The sequence below is a fragment of the Rhinolophus ferrumequinum genome, unplaced genomic scaffold (genome assembly GCF_004115265.2).
Source record: "Rhinolophus ferrumequinum isolate MPI-CBG mRhiFer1 unplaced genomic scaffold, mRhiFer1_v1.p scaffold_109_arrow_ctg1, whole genome shotgun sequence".
NCBI classification, from domain to species: domain Eukaryota; kingdom Metazoa; phylum Chordata; class Mammalia; order Chiroptera; family Rhinolophidae; genus Rhinolophus; species Rhinolophus ferrumequinum.
This window is the reverse complement of record NW_022680364.1, coordinates 3,907,707-3,927,961: the sequence shown is the minus strand read 5'-3', so window position 1 is coordinate 3,927,961 and position 20,255 is coordinate 3,907,707. Positions and strand designations below refer to the sequence as shown.

Genomic DNA, 20,255 nt, shown 5'->3' with positions numbered 1-20,255 from the left:
AGCTTTAAAACACACCTTCTCTCAACCATAGCTCACACCCAATAGACAGCACTGAACAAGTTGAAACTTGCACACACTGTTTCTAAGATTCCACGTGCAGCTTCCCGTGTTGACTATGCCTACCTTACTGACGGATGGCACTTGGCAGCAGCATCACCGTATATTTTGATCACACCTCGTGTTTATATTTATATGACAAAAACCAGTGTGGGGCCCTGAGCATCAGCAAACACACAAGCAACGAGAAAAGACAAATGCCAAAGGCACGAGTGGCAGAAGTGATGGCAAAAATAATCAATCAATTTAGGCAACTGATCCACTAATGTAAAGGAAATCCTGGAAAAAAACAGCAGGAAAACATTAAATCACTAAAAATGATGTGTTCTCTTCTTTTTTCAAGGAAAAGAAATGGGCTGTAAGATTCGTGATGCTTCCGAGCACTGCTGTGAGGGTCTCAGAAATAAAGACCAGCCATTGGAGTCCTGGTCCTCCCTTGGTAGGGGGACTCGCTCATCTGCTCGAACTTCTCACAGGATTACAATCTGGCAATCAGCAGGAGCTGTGGCCTCATCTGAGACTCGACTGGGCTTGTCACCATTCTCAATTCCGTAGGGTCAGAGTAACTCTTGCACTTCTGTCATGACCAAGAGAACACGGCCACTCTAGCTTGACAGAGGACAATGACACAGTGTAAGACATTCCGGTGCCCTATCCCAGAGCCAGCTAACTGGCAGCCCTGTGACTGAGGTCCACTGAGAAAACAGCTCTGCTGAGGCCAGTCTTTTGGCAAAACTGGGAGCTGAATAAAAGCTTACTGTGTTAAGGCTTGTTTTTGAGGTAGCTTGTTAATGCAGCATTATTTTGTAGTAGATAACTGATGTACTTATAATTAATCTATCTCAAAATTTCTCATTTAATTTAAAGTTATTAGCATTATTGAGGTGTGTGTGTGTTTGTGTGTGTGTGTGTGTGTGTGTGTGTGTGTGTGTATGTGTTTTAGTTGGTTGGAAAGCTTAGTAATTCATATTATGGATTTTGATTTTTTTTTCCTTTGATAGCTCAGCAGTCAATTTTTCTAGTAATGAATGGAGCTAATGCTGATCCAAGATCCCAGATATCAGATATGACTTGCACAGGATATTATGCATAAATAATTGGATACCAGTAAAATCTTCTAGATGTTAGCATGATTTGTTTTCCCCACCACATTCCTGATTTCTTATCAAATTGCCTCAAATTTATGCAATGAAAATGATATTTATCTTACAAAGAAGTTTCCACAAGATGGCATTTGACATATGCATTCATCATAGTCAATAATTTCGTTTTGAAATATGGAATCTGTACACCTATTGCCTCCCAAGTTTTTGTAAAAAAAAAATAAGGCTCTGAGAATTCATTTCCATTTTTCATGTTTCAGTTCATGTACAACAAATATTACCATACTTTTAAAAATAATCCTGATTTCATTCATTTTAATATTAATCAACTTAGCTAATATCTTACAGGAGTAAATTATCTTCAGCTTAAAGAAATCTCTTACTGTGGAGTGAAGAACAATGTCAAATACCAAATGGCAATCAATTAATTCCTAGTTAGATTTCTACATTTAGCACCTACGGTCTCTGAACTTTTTAAAATTGAAAATGTGCCTATTCTTATATTTCTCTTTTAGCATTTATTTTAAAAGCCTGCTAGTGACATTCCAAATGATATTTTTCGAACCTGATATTTTGATTACAGAAACTGTGATAGGAATTTTGGAAAACCACATTACCTGAGTGAGCAGCAACTATTAGAATCCTAAACGGTGCTATGTGACGGGAAAGAATTCTGAAAGTAATCCCAAGAAATGTATGACATTCCGGGATCATCTTATTCTTGAGATAATTTCATGATCTGAGCTTTGTTCAAAAAGTGAAAAGAAAGTTACAGACTAAAACCATAATTTGCTTCAGTGGGTTAAATTGTATGTAAATTAAATGTTTTTCTACTATATTGCCATATAATTCATTTACAGTAAACTACGCATATTCAAATTGAATAATTTGAAGGATTTTGACATATGTATGCAAGGAGAAACCATTGCCATAATCAAAATACTAAACTTTCCAATTCCCTGAAAAGTTTCTTTATGCCTCTGGGCCATCCGTCCCTCCCTCCAATCCTGTCCAGCAACCACAGATGTGCTCTCTCTCGCTCCGGAGTAGACTGCATTTTCTAGAATCGCATACAAATGGAATCAGAGCAGCTGTGGTGTTTTGCCTGTCTGCTTTTACTTAACCTGATTGCTCTGTAACCCATCCACATTGTTGTATGTGTCAGAAGGTTGTTGATTTTCTGACTGAGTAATTTTCAGTGGAATGAATAGGCTGTATTTTGTTTACCTGGAAGTCTATTAATGGACAGTTGTGATGTTTGCAGTGTCTGACTATTACAAACAAAGCTGTTATGAACACTTGTTTAGAAGTTCTTTATGAGCATATGTTTCCTTCTCTCTCAGGTAAATACTCAGTAGTGGAAGGGGTGCTTCTTATGGTAAATGTATGTTTAACTTGTTTAAAAACATTGCCAAATTGTTTCCAAAACAGTTATATCATTTTCATTCAGGGTGTATGACAGGTTCTGTATCCTCACATCTGTCTTTGTAGCCATTCTACAAGGTGTGTGGTGGTATCGGACTGTGGTTTGAATTTGCATTTCTCTGCTGGCTGATTTGATTTAACCATCATTTTGTGGGTTTTTAATTTTTTTTTTTCTTTTTTGGAGGAAGATAGGATTGGTGTATCTTATTTTGTGAAAGACTATTTGTTTAATAGTGCTAATTTTAATGAAGATCAAGTTACCAATTTTTTTTTTCTTTTAGGATTCATGGTGTGTGTGTGTGTGTTTAAAAATCATAGTTTTTTTTTTTTCATTTTCTTCTAGCTATTTTCATTTTAGGTTTTATATTAATATCTATGATCCATTTCAAGTTTTTAAATGTATGCTATGAGTAAAGTGTCTAATTTTCTGATATCATTTGTTGGAATGACTTTCCACTTCTCATAGAATTGTGGAAATTTATTTGCCAAAATAATTTGTTTAAATTTATTTGCCAAAAAATAAATTTACCATATATGTGTAGGGAAAATTTTAAACTGATGTTCTGAATTGATAGGCAATTTTACTCCCTAGGGAATCTTTGGCAATGTCTGGAGATATTTCTGGTTGTCATGATTCGATGCTGTTACTGCCACCTAGTGGACGGAGGCCAGAGATGCTTCTGACCATCCTACAAGGCACAGGACTGCCCCACCACAGAGTTATCTGTCCCCAAATGTCAACAGTGACAAAGCTGAAAAACTATTTTCTAGGCTTTCTCTTAAGTTCCAGAGATCTGCCTTCTCACCAATATCACGCAGCATTGTTTTCTGTAGCTTTAAAGTTTTTTCTGAAATCAGCTATGGGAAATCCTTCAGCTTTAAAGAAAATCACTTCTAGGCTATTCTAGGTTCTTTACATTTCATATCAAGTTTAGATACGACTTGTCAGTTGTAACAAAAGCAGCGCTGACTTTTGTTTAATTGCATAGACCATATATATACATTTTGGGGGAAATACTGAACTTTTAGGAACATGATGTACTTTTGGCCTTTAATTTCCCTCAGCAATATTTTGTACAGTTTTTTCAGTGTAGCATTCTTGGACATCACTTGTTAGACTTACTCTCACTTATCTTATGTGTTCTCGCGCTATTAAAAACATCTTGGATACATGGTTAAAGTTATAGATTAACATTAGTGGTGGGCACATGGTGTTCCATACATGCCAGTGGATTTAAGATAAGATGTGTTCACTCTGGTTTCTGTGAATCTTCAGATCCTACGTCTTCTGGCTCCTGGAGAAAGGCTCTCCTGCTGCATTTTCTCCAGTCGATGTTTTCCCAGTTGTCTCCAGCTGCTGCTTGCCTCTCAGGTGTTGACTACTCTCAGCTTCTTCTTTAGGTTCTGGATCAATTTGTCTGTCTCAGGGTCTCCAGAAGGTGACTGAGGCTGCCTACCATGGGGTGCTCCGTGGGCAAGCCTGGGCCACCTCTCACTTCTGCCCAGCAGCTGTCTTAGCCTCATGCTACCTCTCATTTTTCAAGGCTGTTTTGATAGTGCTTTCCTGGTTGTGGTTTCATATTCTGGGTGGCTCCCCTCACACAGTTTCAAATGGGTTTATTTCTTAAAACGGGGTGTTGTCAGTGGTTGCAGCTTCATGTTCTTCACTGGGGACTTCACTTGGAACTGCTCGGTAAATTATTGTTTTTGCTGGAAATAGTCTATCCAAAAATGGCTGCCAAGAAACCTGCCATATTTCTGTTTGATGGCACATCATACTTGTGCAAGACAGAGCCTGGTTAATGCCAAGTCTTGTACCCAGTGTTAACACATGGGAGGACACATGGCTGTTAAAATGCACTCGACATCTGGGCACCAAGGAAAATAAGATGAATAAGAGGCCACAGATTCAGAAATAACTTTTGTAGTTGTAACCTCTCACACTTCCTTGGGCTCCTCAGATGTCGGAATTCAGCTAGTAGTAGTACCATGTGTCCATGAAGGCTGTCACAGGCTGCATTATGACAGCCAGTTCCAAAGTCAAATACAGAATCATACTGGGCAAGTGTAAAACCCTAACAGCACAAAACTAGAACTAGAACTAGTAGAACTAGAGGTCTGAACTACACCATAAAGGAGCCATTTTTTGGTAATTGGACTACAGTGTTTCCTCCATTTCTGTGCAGCTTTGCCCCATAGTGGGAAGTTCTTGTCTTGTCCACATCTGCACTGTTACAACACAGTGGTAGCTTTTTCACTCCCTAGCATTGTAACTTTATCAGCCTCAAAGAAGCTTTTGTTGGCTAAAACTGCACCTGGCACACCAAAGTTGGGGTATTGAAATAATCTAAAAAAATGAAGATATGCCCTTACTCCCTGAGACATGGGCAGCCAGCCACCTTGTATGGTTAGGTTTCAAGCATAACACAAAACAATTGTTTGCAAATTCAATTTATTTGTAATTATATTAAAATTGTTGTTTGCAAAGAAGTGGACTTGATTGTTAACATTTCTGGCACAAATAGTTATGTCTTCTGACAAGTATGGATAATAATTTTGCAATTTTTCTGAATGAAGACTTCAAATACACTCCAGTTTTCATGTGACAAAGTTGGAGCTTAGGTATCCCAGCTGCACTCTAAGTTGATTTTAAAATATATAGAAAGTATATTACATTTTGTAAGAATCAAAGAAAATAACAAGAAGAAAGAAAAGATATTTACTGTAATTTTTTTTTCCTTTGGATGGCTCCTGACTCATGAAGTAGTTGGACAAAAATGTTTTATTTCTTAATTTTAAAATTATTTTATTTTGAGATAACAAAAGATTCACTTCCAGTTAAAATAAATAATACAAAGAAAGAGAAGCCGAGTGCCCTTTACCTAGTTTCCCTCAGTGATAACCTATTATAAATTATAGCAAAATAACAGTCAGGATGTTCACACTGATATTGTCAAGTTACAGAATATTTCCATCACAAGGATCCCTCATGTCCCCTTTCATGGCGACACCACTCCCCCTTCTCCCTGACATACACCAGTCTATTCTCCATTTCTATACCTTTTCATTTCAAGAATGTTATGTAAATGGAACCACAGAGTATATAACTTTTGGGGATTAGCTTTATTGTTTTTCATTCAGCATCATTTAATCAAGATTCTTCCAAGTTGCTGTATGTATCAATAGTTTCTTCTTTTGTTTGCTAACTAATATTCCATGGTACGTATTTGCTACAGTTCAACCATTCACCCATTGAAGGGCATCTGGTTTGTTTCCAGTTTTTGACTATCAAGAATAAAGTTTCTATAAATACTTGTGTATATGGTTTTGTGTGAACCTAATTTTCACCTCTCTGCCGTAAATGTCTAGGAATGCAACTGCAAGTTGGTATGGTAGTTGCTTATTTTGTTTTCTAGAAACTATCAAACTAGTTTTTTAGAAATTATCGAACTGGTTGTCCCATTTTACTTATAATTTATCATATTACTGAAGGAATAGCAGAGGAGAAGTGTTTCTGGCAACTTAATAAGTGATGGTTTCCTTAAGTGGGACATGGGAGACCCAAAAGGAGACACAGTTTTGATGAGGTTAAAATCATGAGTTTTGTTTTGAACACAGTGAATTTGAGATGCCCAAGATGTGAATACAAGTGAAGATGGCTGGCTAGCATTTAGATAACTACCTACTGCCCAGCAGTGAGACTGGCAGAAGACACAGATTGAAGATATGTTCCTGAAGTCACATTTGAAGTCACCAGAGGACATAAGAGTTGAGTGATAAGAATAGAAGGCAAGAAGAACCCTAAAAAATAGGTCAAGGGAGGAAGAAACTGGGAAAGAGACTGTGAGGTGAATTTCAGACAAATTAAGGAAATATAGTATGTGCTGATGTCAATGAAGCCAAGACAGAACATGATTATAAGAAATGCTACAGATGGACCACTTTGGCATGTTCCCTTTTGGCAGACTGGCAGCAACAGAAGCCATGTTTTAAAATAAATATGGCTGACCCCTGGCTGAGTTCCAGTCAAGATGATGCAGTAGGTAAATGCTGTGTTTATCTTCTTTCATGACCACATCAAAATTACAACTAAACTCAAAACAACCATCATTGAGAATCACCTGAAATCTTGCTGAACTGAAGCCCTACAACTACAAACATACAGAAGAAGCCACTTTAGACTGGGCAGAGATGCTGAACAGGCTGGTCCCACACCCGCATGTGACCATTAAAAGATGGGAAACATAAAAATAGCGATAGAAAACATTAAAAAAAACTAGTCAGAAATAAAGAATATAATAACAGAAATGAAGAACACATTACAGGGAACCAACAGTAGGTTAGATGAAACAGAGGATCAAATCAGTGATTTAGAGGATAAGGTAGAATAAAACATCCAATCAGAACAGAAAAAAGAAAAAAGAATACAAACGATGAGGAAAGTTTAAGGGGTCTAAGGGATAACATCAATTACCAACATTTGCATTATCGGGGTACCATGAGGAGAAAAGAGAGAGCAAGAAATTGAACTCACTTGAAGAAATAATGACAGAAAACTTCCCTAAGCTGTTGAGGGAAATAGATATACAAGTCCAGGAAGTGTAGAGAGTCCCAAACAAGATAAACCCAAAGAGGCAACACCAATTAAGACACATCATAATTAAAATGCCAAAGGTTAAAGACAAAAAGAGAATCTTAAAAGCAGCAAGAGAAAAGCAGTTAGTTACCTACAAGGGATCTCCCAAAAGACTGTCAGCTGATTTCTCAACAGAAACTTTGCAGGCCAGAGGGATTGGCTGGTAATATTCAGAGTGATGAAAAGCAAGGACCTACAATCAAGATCACTCTACCCAGCAAAGCCATCATTTATAATAGAATCGATGGACAGATAAGGAGCTTCCCAGACGAGAAAAAGCTGAAGGAGTTCATCACCACCAAACCAGTATTACAAGGAATCTTAGAGGGACTGCTTTAAGATGATAAATAAATAAATAAATAAATAAATAAATAAATAAATAAATAAATAAATAAATAAATAAAAAAGAATGATAAAATGGCAATAACTCAAACCTATCAACAATTACTTTCAATGTAAATGGATTAAATGCTCCAATCAAAAGATAGGAGGCTGAATGAATAAGAAAACAAGATTCTTACATATGCTGCCTACAAGAAACTCACTGCAGATCAAAAGACACACATAGACTGAAAATAAAGGGATGGAAAAAGATATCTCATGAAAATGGAAACAAGCAAACAAACAAAAATATGGGGTAGCAATACTTATAGCAGACAAAACAGACTTTAAAACAAAGACTTTACAAGAGACAAATTCAAGTTCTTCCCACTTCTGGGCACTTATCCAAAAAAACCTAAAATGCTACTTTGAGGGGATATGCTCATCCATATGTTCACTGCAGCATTATTTACATAAACCAAGATATGAAGGAAACCTGGGTGTCCCTGAATGGATGAATGGGTAAAAAAGAGGTGGAATTTGATTCTATTTTGTTTGTTTTGTTCTTTAGATTCCACTTATAAATGAAATCATATGATATTTGTCTTTCACTGTCTGGCTTACACTCAGCACAATACCCTCTAGGTCCATCCATGTTGTCGCAGATAGCAAGATTTCCTTCTTTTTTATGGTTGAGTAATATTCCATTGTATATACGAGTAGTCAATAGTATTGTGATAGCGTAGTATGGTGTCAGATGGCTGCTGACTTATTATGGTGGATCACTTCTTTAGCATAGGGAATGTAATCAATAATATGATAACTCTGTATAGTGCTAGGTGGGCACTGTTGAACAACTATGATGCACACCTGAAACTAATATAATATTGCATGTTAGCTATATTTCAATACAAATGTTAAATGGATATGGCTGAGACAGTGTAGACAGTACTCTGGTCTTTGACTCTGTTCTGCAGAGCACATGTTGCTGCTCCCGGTGGGGGGAGACTTTGTCCCTGAGTGCTCACATTGTCCTGTGTCAGAATGGTTGATGAGGCAGCTAAGGGTTTCCTCAGAGCGGGTGGGAATCAAAAACTGGCTGTTAGTGTGTGAATCCCTAGTCTCTTAACCTTCATAATTAGATTCTTTAAAATTTTGCCATAGGCATTCACAATTAAAAAGAGGGTAAAGTTTCTTTCAAATTGAATGTTAAGTTTAGGTATCAATAATGTTGAATGATCACATTACATAATAAAGAATTGATAATTTACTGATCAGAAACTAAGGAACTAATATTGGGCAGCTGTTGAAATACATCACTTAAAATTGCTCACAGCTCACTTTATCAAGAATCTCTAGAAGCTATAAAAGCAACACATGTGAATTTTTAACATTTCAATAATTTTTAAGTACTCCCTTTATTTACATAGAATGATATTTACTATTTTGGCTTTTGTTTTACTCAAATGATCCATCAGGTGTTCAATAAAATAATGTTTATGATCTGAATATAATTGTATCCCTTAATTCTGAAAGGATTTATGTTTTTTTTTACAGAATGTATTATAAAATGAATGACAAGATAATTATTTGATTAGCACATGGATGGTAATGACTGGAAAAATGGGGTTGACATAAAGAGACCCATTAAAATACATTGGACAGTGGGATCTAGGAAACGAATTATAACAGCAGAAGAGTGGTATCTAATTACCCCTAGAAAACAAGAAGGAGACTGAATGTTTTCCCCCCCTAAACTATAAACTAAAAAAGGAATTGCTTTTAACCCATCAGGAAGCTCCTCCATCCTTACTTGGTTAATAATAACCCCACCTATCCCAAATCTTGGTACTTACAAGGCTTTTATAGCAAATGAGAAAACAGTAAATTTAATGCCCCTTTACAGGAATTTCATTTGCGCCAGTTTCATTCTGAGTATGACAAATCCATTCAATACTCAACCTTTACCTAAAACGATTTAAAATGGACAATTATATGGGTACAGTAATTGAACTTTCCCCCTCAGCTATGAGGAAATCATGTCCTTAGTAATAAAGACTCTCTAAAACAACTGCATTTCAGTACAAAGAATGACCTCAGAGGCTGACTATTAATTTTTCATTTAATTTATCTGCTTTCACTCATCCCTATCATGTGGAGACTCACTTATCCAGTTTCTTAATTTCTTTCCCTTGATGTCTCTACTCTACCACTTTCCCACTGGAAGATGGGCTTGTCCTTTCTACCCTAAAGACACATTGTTAGGTTCACTTCACCAAATAAATTTTCTCAGTGAGTGTGCACCATATGCGTTTGATGCTAAAATACATGGAGTGGGGTCTTTACTTTAAAAATGTGGGGTTTCTGACTCCACTCTTTGGGCTTTATAAAGCCGTACGCATTTCTGACTTTGGATAATGTGAGGCAGTGGGCAGCTGAGGATGTGCAAAGGCTGCTGAGGATCTGTGGAAAATAACGGAGCAGTAACAGAGGATGTGACACTGCCCTCGGCATCTAAAACATCTATGTCCCGTTCCTTGGGACGCATCAGGAAAGACACTGGCACTGTTGGTAACAAAACTGCATATCAAACACGTGGTTTGTGAGATGACAATACTTTTGCCCCTGTGAGAATTTCCTGTGAGATAATCCTGTGAGATTATCCACGTGCACTTTAAATTAATAGACTAGGCAGTTAGGGCACAACCCAACTAGTAGGATTTAGTAAATCAAGCATCCTAAACCTTCTCTCTGAATAGGCACATACAAGTCCATTTAACATGCTGAAATTTCTTTGTCTTATTAAATTGGTAAGGTACTTGATTTCAAGGAGCTTAGGAAACCCAATCAAAACTTTTTTTGAGTTTTTATTTAATTCTAATTTTTACATTACATTAGTCATAGCTTCTGTAAGTTTCTGTACAGGAAACTGCAAACTAAATTTTAAAGATTGTGAGAAAGTACGTAGCTTTACTAAAATATGAAGTATAAAAAGATCAGCTTGTTTAAATTATCTATGTAATTTGTCTAAAGATGCTGACGGGTATCCAACTTAAGAGTATTTTATGCTTTATTTTGCTATTCCATGAATGACTAACAATTCTATCTTTCCTATACGATGAAATGAGATATTTACATGACTAAATTTTAGTATATTGTATGCATTTTGTCCTGTCCATATTTATACCCAAATACCAACAATAGTTAAAAAAACAAGCCAGATTACATTCTTCTGAATAAAGTTACACAAATGTAATATTAATTTGAGAGTCATTTTACTAGTAGGACTATATTATAAGAAATTCCTTAATTTCCAATGTATACAAAAGCTTATTAGATAAAGAAAAGAGTTATTATGAATGTTCTTTTTTCTTTATTTAAAATTGTTTCTCGAAGCTGCAAAGAAAGGTGGAAGGGCCAAATACCCACAGTAGTATGTTAATTTAGTGACTTTTTTTTCAGAGCACAGTAAGTAGAATATTTTTAGAATGCGATTCCATGGATTACTGGTCTCAGGTCAAAAACAGGTGCTATGCATTTTTATAAACTTGTTATGTAATCATTCACCAATAATGGATTCTTAATCATTCCTCTATGTCTTCATGAGTTTTGAGAAAGTGTACACTGTTCCCATGAATTCTGGGACTTCCATGGGTATCATGACTGCCTGGCAGTATTAAAACACAACAAATTGTGTTACTTCTATTACACAATAACCAATATCTTTCACACTCTGATAAGTAAGGGAGCAAATGGGTTGAAAGCATTTTGCAATTAGAAGATGGCTATGTAACTTTAAAGAAATTGTTTTTTCATATTATTGTGATCTATTAGTTCTACATAACTTGGAAGTAATTTGAACTTTAAACATGTGGTCCAGGAGGGTTCAAGGTACAAGAGTCCTTTACAGAAGTCAACACAGTCAACTGCCATCAGTGACCAAAAATTTTAGGAGCACCTGCTCTGAGGTTCTTAGTGTGTTTCCAAAGGGAACACCCTTGAGAACATGCCCGCCAATATGGTCCTAAATCCATGGTCTCCAACTTCGCCTAGAGTGAAAGTAATCTGTGGTAACCTGCCTTAGACTCAGTTGAAAAGGACTGCTGATTGCTTTTAGCAGAGAATAGCTCAGCAGTAAACAGCTGTCCACAGGCTAATGCATCTGTGAAAGCGGTTTCAGAAAGTGACAGCAGGAAGCTAAGCGGAAAGAACCAGATACCCCAGGAAATAATCAGGCAGACACAGCTATCCCTGCCCCAACTACCCCTGCCCACAAGCTGAGAGGCTCATAAGCCGTGCCAGGGGAGGCAGCCAGGAGGAACAATAGCATTTTTCATCACTGTGGAATCTGCCAAGGAACCTATCTGACTTTTACAATCTCTAGGTCTCATCTGCACATCAAATTTTATTAACTGTCATCCCAACCTCCAGAAGCCTCCTGCTAAAAAAAAAAGTCTGATTATAGACACCTCAACCAACTCATTTATGATTCTGCCAATTCAGCAGAAGAAATGTGTTCAATTTTATCAGATTGCAAGTTTCTTTTAACCCTGATATCTGTATCCATTCTATATCTCTAAATACTTTAAACCCAAGAGAATTTCCTTGTCAATAAATTAAGTTCAGAGGTTACTTCCTAATAGTCCAGCTGCTGTGTACAATAAGGTTAATATACAGCATTTTTCATTTTTTCCTTCCCCCACTGGAAAAATAATGGCCCACAATTTGACTTGATCTGCAAATCTGTTCTTTTGGCCATCTGGGGCTGTTTCTGGAAATTTCACTGTAAAAATTAGAAAGTCAGGGTGAGAGATTCAAATTTCTAGTAAGTCACTGGTTCCAAACCATGAGTTAGATATTCTCACAAATAATCATCCAATGTCATATAAAAGAGAACAATCGAGCCAACCAGTATGTCACAGTTGTTCATGTCTGAGTTAGGAATGGCCTGGAAAAAATGCTTTTTAATCATCAGCCATACTTTCTGTTCTTCCAATATGTCAGAATGGGGGAAATTGGCCAGAAATTTTGAATAAACATTTAATTATGCAAATATATTTCTTATATCACATATATAAAATATAAGCTCTCACTATAATATGTTTATATTCTAAGATAGTGTTATGAAGCCTGGCCAAATACCTTTTGCTGTCACTAAAATGATAATAAAACAAACCTGACATTTGTCATGTTATAATGGTCCTTTTTCTAAAATGCAAAGTCAGGATTAATAGGTTTTGAGGATTGCCTCAAATTATTCTGGACACGATGTAGCTCTTTCCCAGAGACTTTCTATGCTTTTTCAAGAGACAGAAAGGAATGTAAGACCCATAGAATCTCTTTCTCAGGAGATGATATGAGCTACTACTTCAGGTTTTTAGTAGAGAACAGGGAAATATCGAGTCTCTTGGTGCCTCATGAAGCCAAGAGAGTGTTGGTTGAACATCACCTATGTACTTGCTTCATATTGAATAAGAGAATTATGAATGGGTGGCCCCTATGACTGATCAGTGTGATTAATGGTATTAAATGGGTCCCTTCCCCAGCACACAACTATGAGAAGTAATCTGGTTCTTTCATAAAGCTGAGCTGTGAGTGTGAGCAAATTCCTGTGTGCCTTACCCTGTCGCGTCCCACACGACGAGAGTTGTGGGGAGCGAGGAGGGCAGCACAGGGTTAAGAAAAGACAGTAGCCAAGAATAGAGTGCAAGCGGGGCCAACGGACCCCAGTCTCAAGGACTGAGCCCTGAATTGGGCCTACGCATAGCTTTTATTAGGTAGGTGGGGAAGTAAAGGAGATAAAGCTTGTCAATCTCAAGATCTGTGAATCCCATACATCATAATAGGAAACTGATTCAAGCCAATCACCCTTGCCTGCAGGCAGCAGAACCTTAAGTCTCAGGATGTATGTACTTCCTCACCAGACAAAACCTTTATGCATATGAATAGATGGAGAACACACCATTGAATCTCTTCCCTGCAGGTTGTGGGAAGGAATGCAGCCACAGAGGCAGAGGCTCTCCTTAGCCTGAGGAAGGTGGGGGGCTGTGCCCACCTCTATGAACCCCGTGGATTCTCCTGCTGGTCCCCACTCGGTTGTCCCCCCTGTAGGAAGTCTTACTCATCATTGGCTGACCAGCCATTTTTGGGGGGCTAAACAGGGAGACATAAGGGGCAAGCATAAAGGTGAAGGAAAGTCCCTGAAAGGATCCGTCTCACAGACTCTCCTTTCTTTAGGGGCAGGTACAAGGAGACACATAGGTAGGCTGCTGCGTGGCAACATTCCCCCACCCCCGACCCCTATTGACCAAAGGAATAGGGCCAGCTTGTGGGTGGAGCAAGGGACAGCTCTCCTGAGCAGAGGAGAGGGAGCATTGGGATAACACATGGACGTTACTAAAACTGCCTTGTAAAGGCACCATTGAACAAACCAGTGAAGTGAGTCTCTGTCTCTTTGGTATCCTGAAATGTCCTTCTCAAAGAAACTCCTAGTCAGTTGGTCAGGAAGATTCCTAACTTCGCCAAACCCTAAAATAGTGAACCTATAAAACCATTTAAAGTCTTGCATTACTATAGTATCACAATGAACTATTGATTGGCTAAACAGATAAAGAATGCTCTAATGCTGATACGTAAAGTACCTCTTCGGTGGCCCCACCGTATGTACAAATGCAGTTGTTTTTTGTGTTTCTTTTAACATTTATTTTGTATTAGTTTCAGGTGTACAAAGCAACATAATAGTTAGACATTTAAATCCCTCATAAAGTGATAACTCACCCCCTGAGCTACTACCCCTCTGACATCTTATATAACTGTAACAATACCATTGACTATCTTCCCTATGTTGTATTCCATGTCCCGTGACTATATATATCTATATATTTAGTTAAAGTTGACATTCAATATTATGCTACTTCAGTTTCAGTTTTATGGTGCATTGGACACAGTCTATGAGGTGATCCCCCTGAGAAGTCCAGTGCCCACCTGGCAGTTTACATGATCTTTACATCATTGTTAATTATATTCCCTGTACTGTATTAACTACCAGTTTGTATTTCTTAATACCTTCGCCTTTTTCACCCTGCCCTCAACTTCATTCCTTTTTGTCACTCTGATAGAACTGATACCTACCTAGCACCATACCTAGTTATTACAATATTATTGACCATATTCCTTATGCTGTACCCTACATCCCCATGACTACTGTGTAACAACCAATCTATACTTATTAATCCCTTCCCCTTTACCCATCCTTAACCCCCTCCTATCTTAAAGAAGTTCATCTAAGATTCCTTGTAATACTGGTTTGGTGGTGATGAACTCCTTCAGCTTTTTCTTGTCTGGGAAGCTCCTTATCGGTCCTTCAATTGTAAATGACAGCTTTGCTGGGTAGAGTAATCTTGGTTGTATGCTCTTGCTTTACATCACTTGGAATATTTCCTGCCACTCCCTTTTGGCCTGCAAAGTTTCTGTTGTGAAATCAGCTGCCAGTCTTATGGGAGCTCTCTTTTAGGTAAATAACTGCTTTTTTCTTTCTGCTTTTAAGATTCTCTTTTGTCTTTAATCTTTGGCATTTTAATAACGATGTGTCTTGCTGTTGGCTTCTTTGGGTTTATCTTGTTTGTGACTATCTGTGCTTCCTGAGCTTATATGTTTATTTCCTTTACCAAGTTAGGGAAGTTTTCTGTCATTATTTCTTTAAATAGGTTTTCAATTCCTTGCTCTCTCTTCTCCTTCTGGTACCCCTATAATGCGAATGTTAGTACACATGGTACTGCTGTTCTGGTTGGGTGTTTTCTGCTACCTTATTTCTTTATCACTGGTTGTATCCTCTGCTTCATCTAATCTACTGTTGATTTTTTGTAATATATTCTTTATTTCTGTTATTGTATCCTTTATTTCTGACTGGTTCTTTTGCATGAGTTCCGTCTCCATTTTTATGCTTCCTATCTCTCTGTTGAAGTTCTCCTTGAGATCACTGAGCATTCTTATAACCACTGTTTGGAATTCTGCATCTGATAGATTGCTTATTTCCATTTCACTGTGCTCTTTTTCTGGAACTTTGTTCTGATTTTACTTGGGATATGTTCCTTTGTCTCCCCATTTTGGGTGCCTCCTTGTGTTTGTTTCTATGTATTAGGTAGGGCAACTATGTCTTTCAGTTTTAGTAGAGTAGCCTTATGTAATAGGTGTGTTGTGGGGTTCAATGGTACAGTCTTTCTTGTCACCTGAGCCATGTCAAACTCCAGGTGTGTACCTTGTGTGGGTTGTGTGTGCCCTCCTCTTGCAGTTGAGCTTTTGTTGATAATTTCACATTAATGTAAGGGACTGACCCTTGGGCTCACTGGTTGTGAGGACTGGCAATGACTACAGTGGAAGAGCTGTTGTGCAGGGGTTGATTCCATGGAGCAGGATCTGCCTCAGCAGGACTCTGATGCCTGCCCAATCAGCCCCTTGGGTGTGTTGTACTTGGAGGTGGCTAAGTGATGCTCCAGCTTGTTTTGAAGCTGGCTACTAGGGCGCCAGCCCTAGGATCACCTTGGAGGGGATCTGCTGTAGGTCTACTTCAGCCACAGCCTGTGCCCCACCCGGGGCCACCTAGTGGGAGCCAGAAAGAAATCCACAGATGGCTGTTGCCCTGTTGTGCTTGGAAGTGCCTTGAGAGGCTGAGCCACGAACAAAGGCCAGCTGCCACTAGTGGTGGCTTAGGGCTGCTCAGCCAGGGGCACAAGACACGCTCAAGCCAGATGTTGCTTGTCTGGGTTCCACAAACCTTTCAGAGACCCTAGGAAAATTTGCAGTTTGAACCAAGGCAGGTGGTCTGCATGAAAAAGCCACTGAAAGCAGCCTGGGTGTACCCAAAAGTTGGATGGGGCCATGTCTGAAATCACCAGGGCGGGGCCAGCGAAAGGCAGAGACCGAGTGACAGCCACCTTTGTTCACACACCAGGAAGGGGGAGGGCTCAACAAAGAAACAATGGCCTCCACCAGCTCCCCGGTCCAGGAAAAAGCTACCTCTCCAGGCCCCGTCTCAAGCCAGACAACTCATTTCCCCACCATTTGTCCCTGCCACCTTTCCAGCTGCTGCCCCAGTGCTGGAGCTCAGAGTGAGTGATTTCATTGGTGGGTAAGTCCATGCGCGGTCCTTTTAAGAGGAGCACCTGAGAGTGTAGCCGCACTCAGTCTCACTCAGGCACAATCTGCGCTGGTTTTCACAACCAGAAATTAAGGGGAATTCTTTCCCCAGCACTGGATCCCTGGGCTGGGGTGGGTCTGGGACTTCTCTCATTCCTCTAGGGGTTGGGGGACCCCACAACTGAAATATCCCTCCAGATCTTTAATGGTCATACATGGGTGTGGGACCAGCCTGTTCTGCGTGCGTCTCTGACCTTCCTACCCGTCTGGAGGTGGTTTCTTCTGCACATCCTTAGTTGAAAGGCTTCAGTTCAGCTTGGTTTTAGGCGATTCTCAATAATTTATTTTGTAGATTACTTGTAATTTTGATGTGGTTTACCTACTGTGCCATCTTGGTTGTCTCTTACAAATGCAGTTTTTATCATCTCATTTCTTAAATATTTTGCTTTTATCTCATAAAGTACTATTCATGCACCCTATATATAACCAAACACCAAACACCATTGTCATCTTTGAGTCTTAGGTAGTAAAAGGACAAAATATTGATATTGAGCATGTTCTAAGAAATATGGTTTAATTCAGAGAAAATTATTTGAAATATGAAATTCCTTCTACAATCTACATTTATAAACAATTTATAATCATATTTCTAGCTAATTTTATCCAGGTGTAACTGTACTCACTCATTATTACCACTTGGCACTTTTAAACTAGGTGAATTTATTTTATTTCTAACAACAATTATCATTCATGTGTGCATTCATAGTGAAATTCACTCTAATGGGATTCATTAATTTATGTAGGATGTTCTCAAGTCTTCAGGCAAGAACTTAATTATTTCATTTCCTACTTTTAAAAGTGAATTCATGTGCAGTTCATAATGTAATTAGTACAATGTCTGAAAGATGTCAGAAATTACTGCAGTCTTTTGCAAGATAGGAAGTTACTTCTTTTAAAGAATGGGTTAATACGTGGTAAGACATAAAATACTCATCCACCTTTAGATTCCAGTCAAAACCCATAAAGCCTGGAGCTTCAACAGTAAGTAATGATTTTATTGCTTTACCGAAATAATTTTTCCCTTTTCTCCAATAGTTCTATTATATTTTTTTAATTCACTAAATCATAGAAAATAACTCCAGATCTGTAAGCCTAAGGTGGTAATTTTAAAACAAGTAAAATTTTAAAAAATCACTCATTTTCTTTTTCACTTGTTATTGTTCTTTGGAAAACAAAGGCAATGAGGGGACCTTAGGGGTCATTTAGTCCAGTTTACTTTAGAGATGAGCAAACTGGTGCTTAGAGAGAGAAAGCAAGTCACCCCAGAGAGAGCAGACACTCAACAGGAAGAGTGAATCCCCGGTCTAAAGTGAGGCCTGCGTCCAGCCCACATCCTCATCTCTTCCCAAATTCAGTATTAACTGATCTTTATGGTCCTTTAGTCTGAAAACAAATAAACCTGCAGGGCTTTTCCCTCCATATGAAGGCAAATTTCTCTGTTAATAAGAGGCCTTCATTTGTCTTTAGTTTTAAAAAGTCTGAGTTAGAAAATGTAATCAGTAGCAGAATCTGTGTTGGATGCTCCTGGCTCCCTGGTCTGGCTCCTTGTCCTTTCTCAGTAAGGCCTATTGGCCTACTCTCTGAAATCTAAGGACTATCACTCAGAAAAACTTAAAGTGTGTCCCTCTCAAGAGCACATCCCTCTCAAGAGACTGCATCTAAGGATGCAGTCTTTTTTAAGAAACGCCTCCATACTGTTGGAATGTCAGAGAGTCGTGCCTATAATTTGACATGAAGCACCCTGCCTGTAATTTTTTTTCATGACACCACAGATATTTATTCCTATGCTTATTTGTATCCCATCTTGTTTCCAAGAGGATTTGTGGCCATACCACATCCCACAGGAGGCCCGGGTTTCTGTCCAAGTTTAGACAAGGTTTCTGCAGCATTTAGAGACTAAGCTCAGCATTAACTGTAAGGCATCTAGGTATTTTTAGTCATTAAGTACTAGTAAGAGCTATAGGATGGTCCCTAAGGCATAACAAAGGAGGAAAACATGAATAAGTTATGAAAATCACAAGCAAGAAAAAAAAAGAAAGAAAAAGAACAGTGAAAAAAAAATAACTACAAAGTCAGCAAGTAAGGAAAGTGGCTAAGTATCCAAATAGTCATAATTTAAAAAAATGAGATGTTTTGCTTATACAAAAACCAAGTCAAAGCCACGCACTTAAAGTCTAATGAGCTCCTTTATACTAATAAGAACCAACATTTTGTCTCTCTTAGTAAAATGTTAATGTAATGCAAATTGTATTTTTCTATCTTAAATAAATGTACTCCTCTTGACTATAAATTAATAGAAATAGATCCAATTATAAGAGTTTAAAATACTCCCTTTTTTAAAACCTATTTCTAAGTTATATAAATATTAAAATCTAGAAAAAAACAGAATACATTATTGAGTCAACATCTTACCATAAACATCTCAAATTAATTATTAACTTCCTACAAGCAACTAATTTATTTTGATATATTAAAACATAAAAGGTTCCACATAAATTATTGTTAATTACATCAATTTCATCTGCAATGCTGTATATTTTCCATTGAGCTGAAATAGAGCTATTTATATATGTGTACATAGAGATATTTATACTATATAAAATATTATATTTTAGGTTTTTTCTGGAACTGCTGTCACAAAGGAGAAAAAAGTAATCAGAAGTCAAGAAGTAGAATGCAAATGGTATAATTCAGCAGAGTGCTAGGATAGCAAAGGGTAATAAGTTGTTTGGAGATTATTTTTCCTTCCCTTTGGCCAATCTTCTGCCACACAGAGTCACTGACCTTAGTGTTCTCATGAATTACCTGTAACAGTGCTTCGCAAACTTTAATATGCATAACTATTGGCATTCGAATCCTTCTATCAGCTTCTGGTGCAACCCAACTTAAAACAGTGTCTAAAGTACAACAATGAGATACACTTTACAAAGGGCTACACTGAATGTCCAATGTTCTCTACTTACCATGGGTCGTTGGTTCCATCTGCTAACTTCCATGTATCTCTGGTCCAATGGTCTCTATGAAAGGAGAGAAGAACATGAGATAAGTTGTCGGAAGACCTGGATTCTAATGCCAACATGTTAGCATGGTGACCTCAACAAGTCACTCGCCCTCTGTCGAATGTGGCTTCCACATCTATAAACATGAGAAGGACTTCCATGATTCCTTGAGCTGCTGGAAGAGCTGCTGGTAGTATTATAGTAATGAAAGTAAAATCACTCTTGAAATAGAAAATGGAACCACTATTCCTAAGAGCCTGCAGGAGACAGCGGAGAGCAAGTCAGGGACAAAAGCAAGGAGGCTCCAAGTCAGCTGTGTGCCTTCCTTCTTCCCGTGACACAGGAGATCCATTTCCTCAGTAGGAAAGACATTTTATGAAATGTTTGCTTTGTGTTTCTTTGATTTTGTCTTCAATAAGAAGACCCATTTTCATAGGCCCCTCAATGAATAAAACTATATGAAAACGCAGTATATATGCGGTGAATTTCCCTTTTTTCAAGCCAAACTTTGCATCTCTA

The 20,255-nt window shown here is 38.0% G+C and overlaps 1 pseudogene; it reads right to left on the bottom strand.

Annotated features, from left to right (window-relative positions):
- Positions 1–4,192: 4,192 nt before the first annotated feature.
- LOC117019927 (eukaryotic translation initiation factor 2A-like) lies at positions 4,193–19,816 on the bottom strand (annotated as a pseudogene).
- Positions 19,817–20,255: the final 439 nt, after the last annotated feature.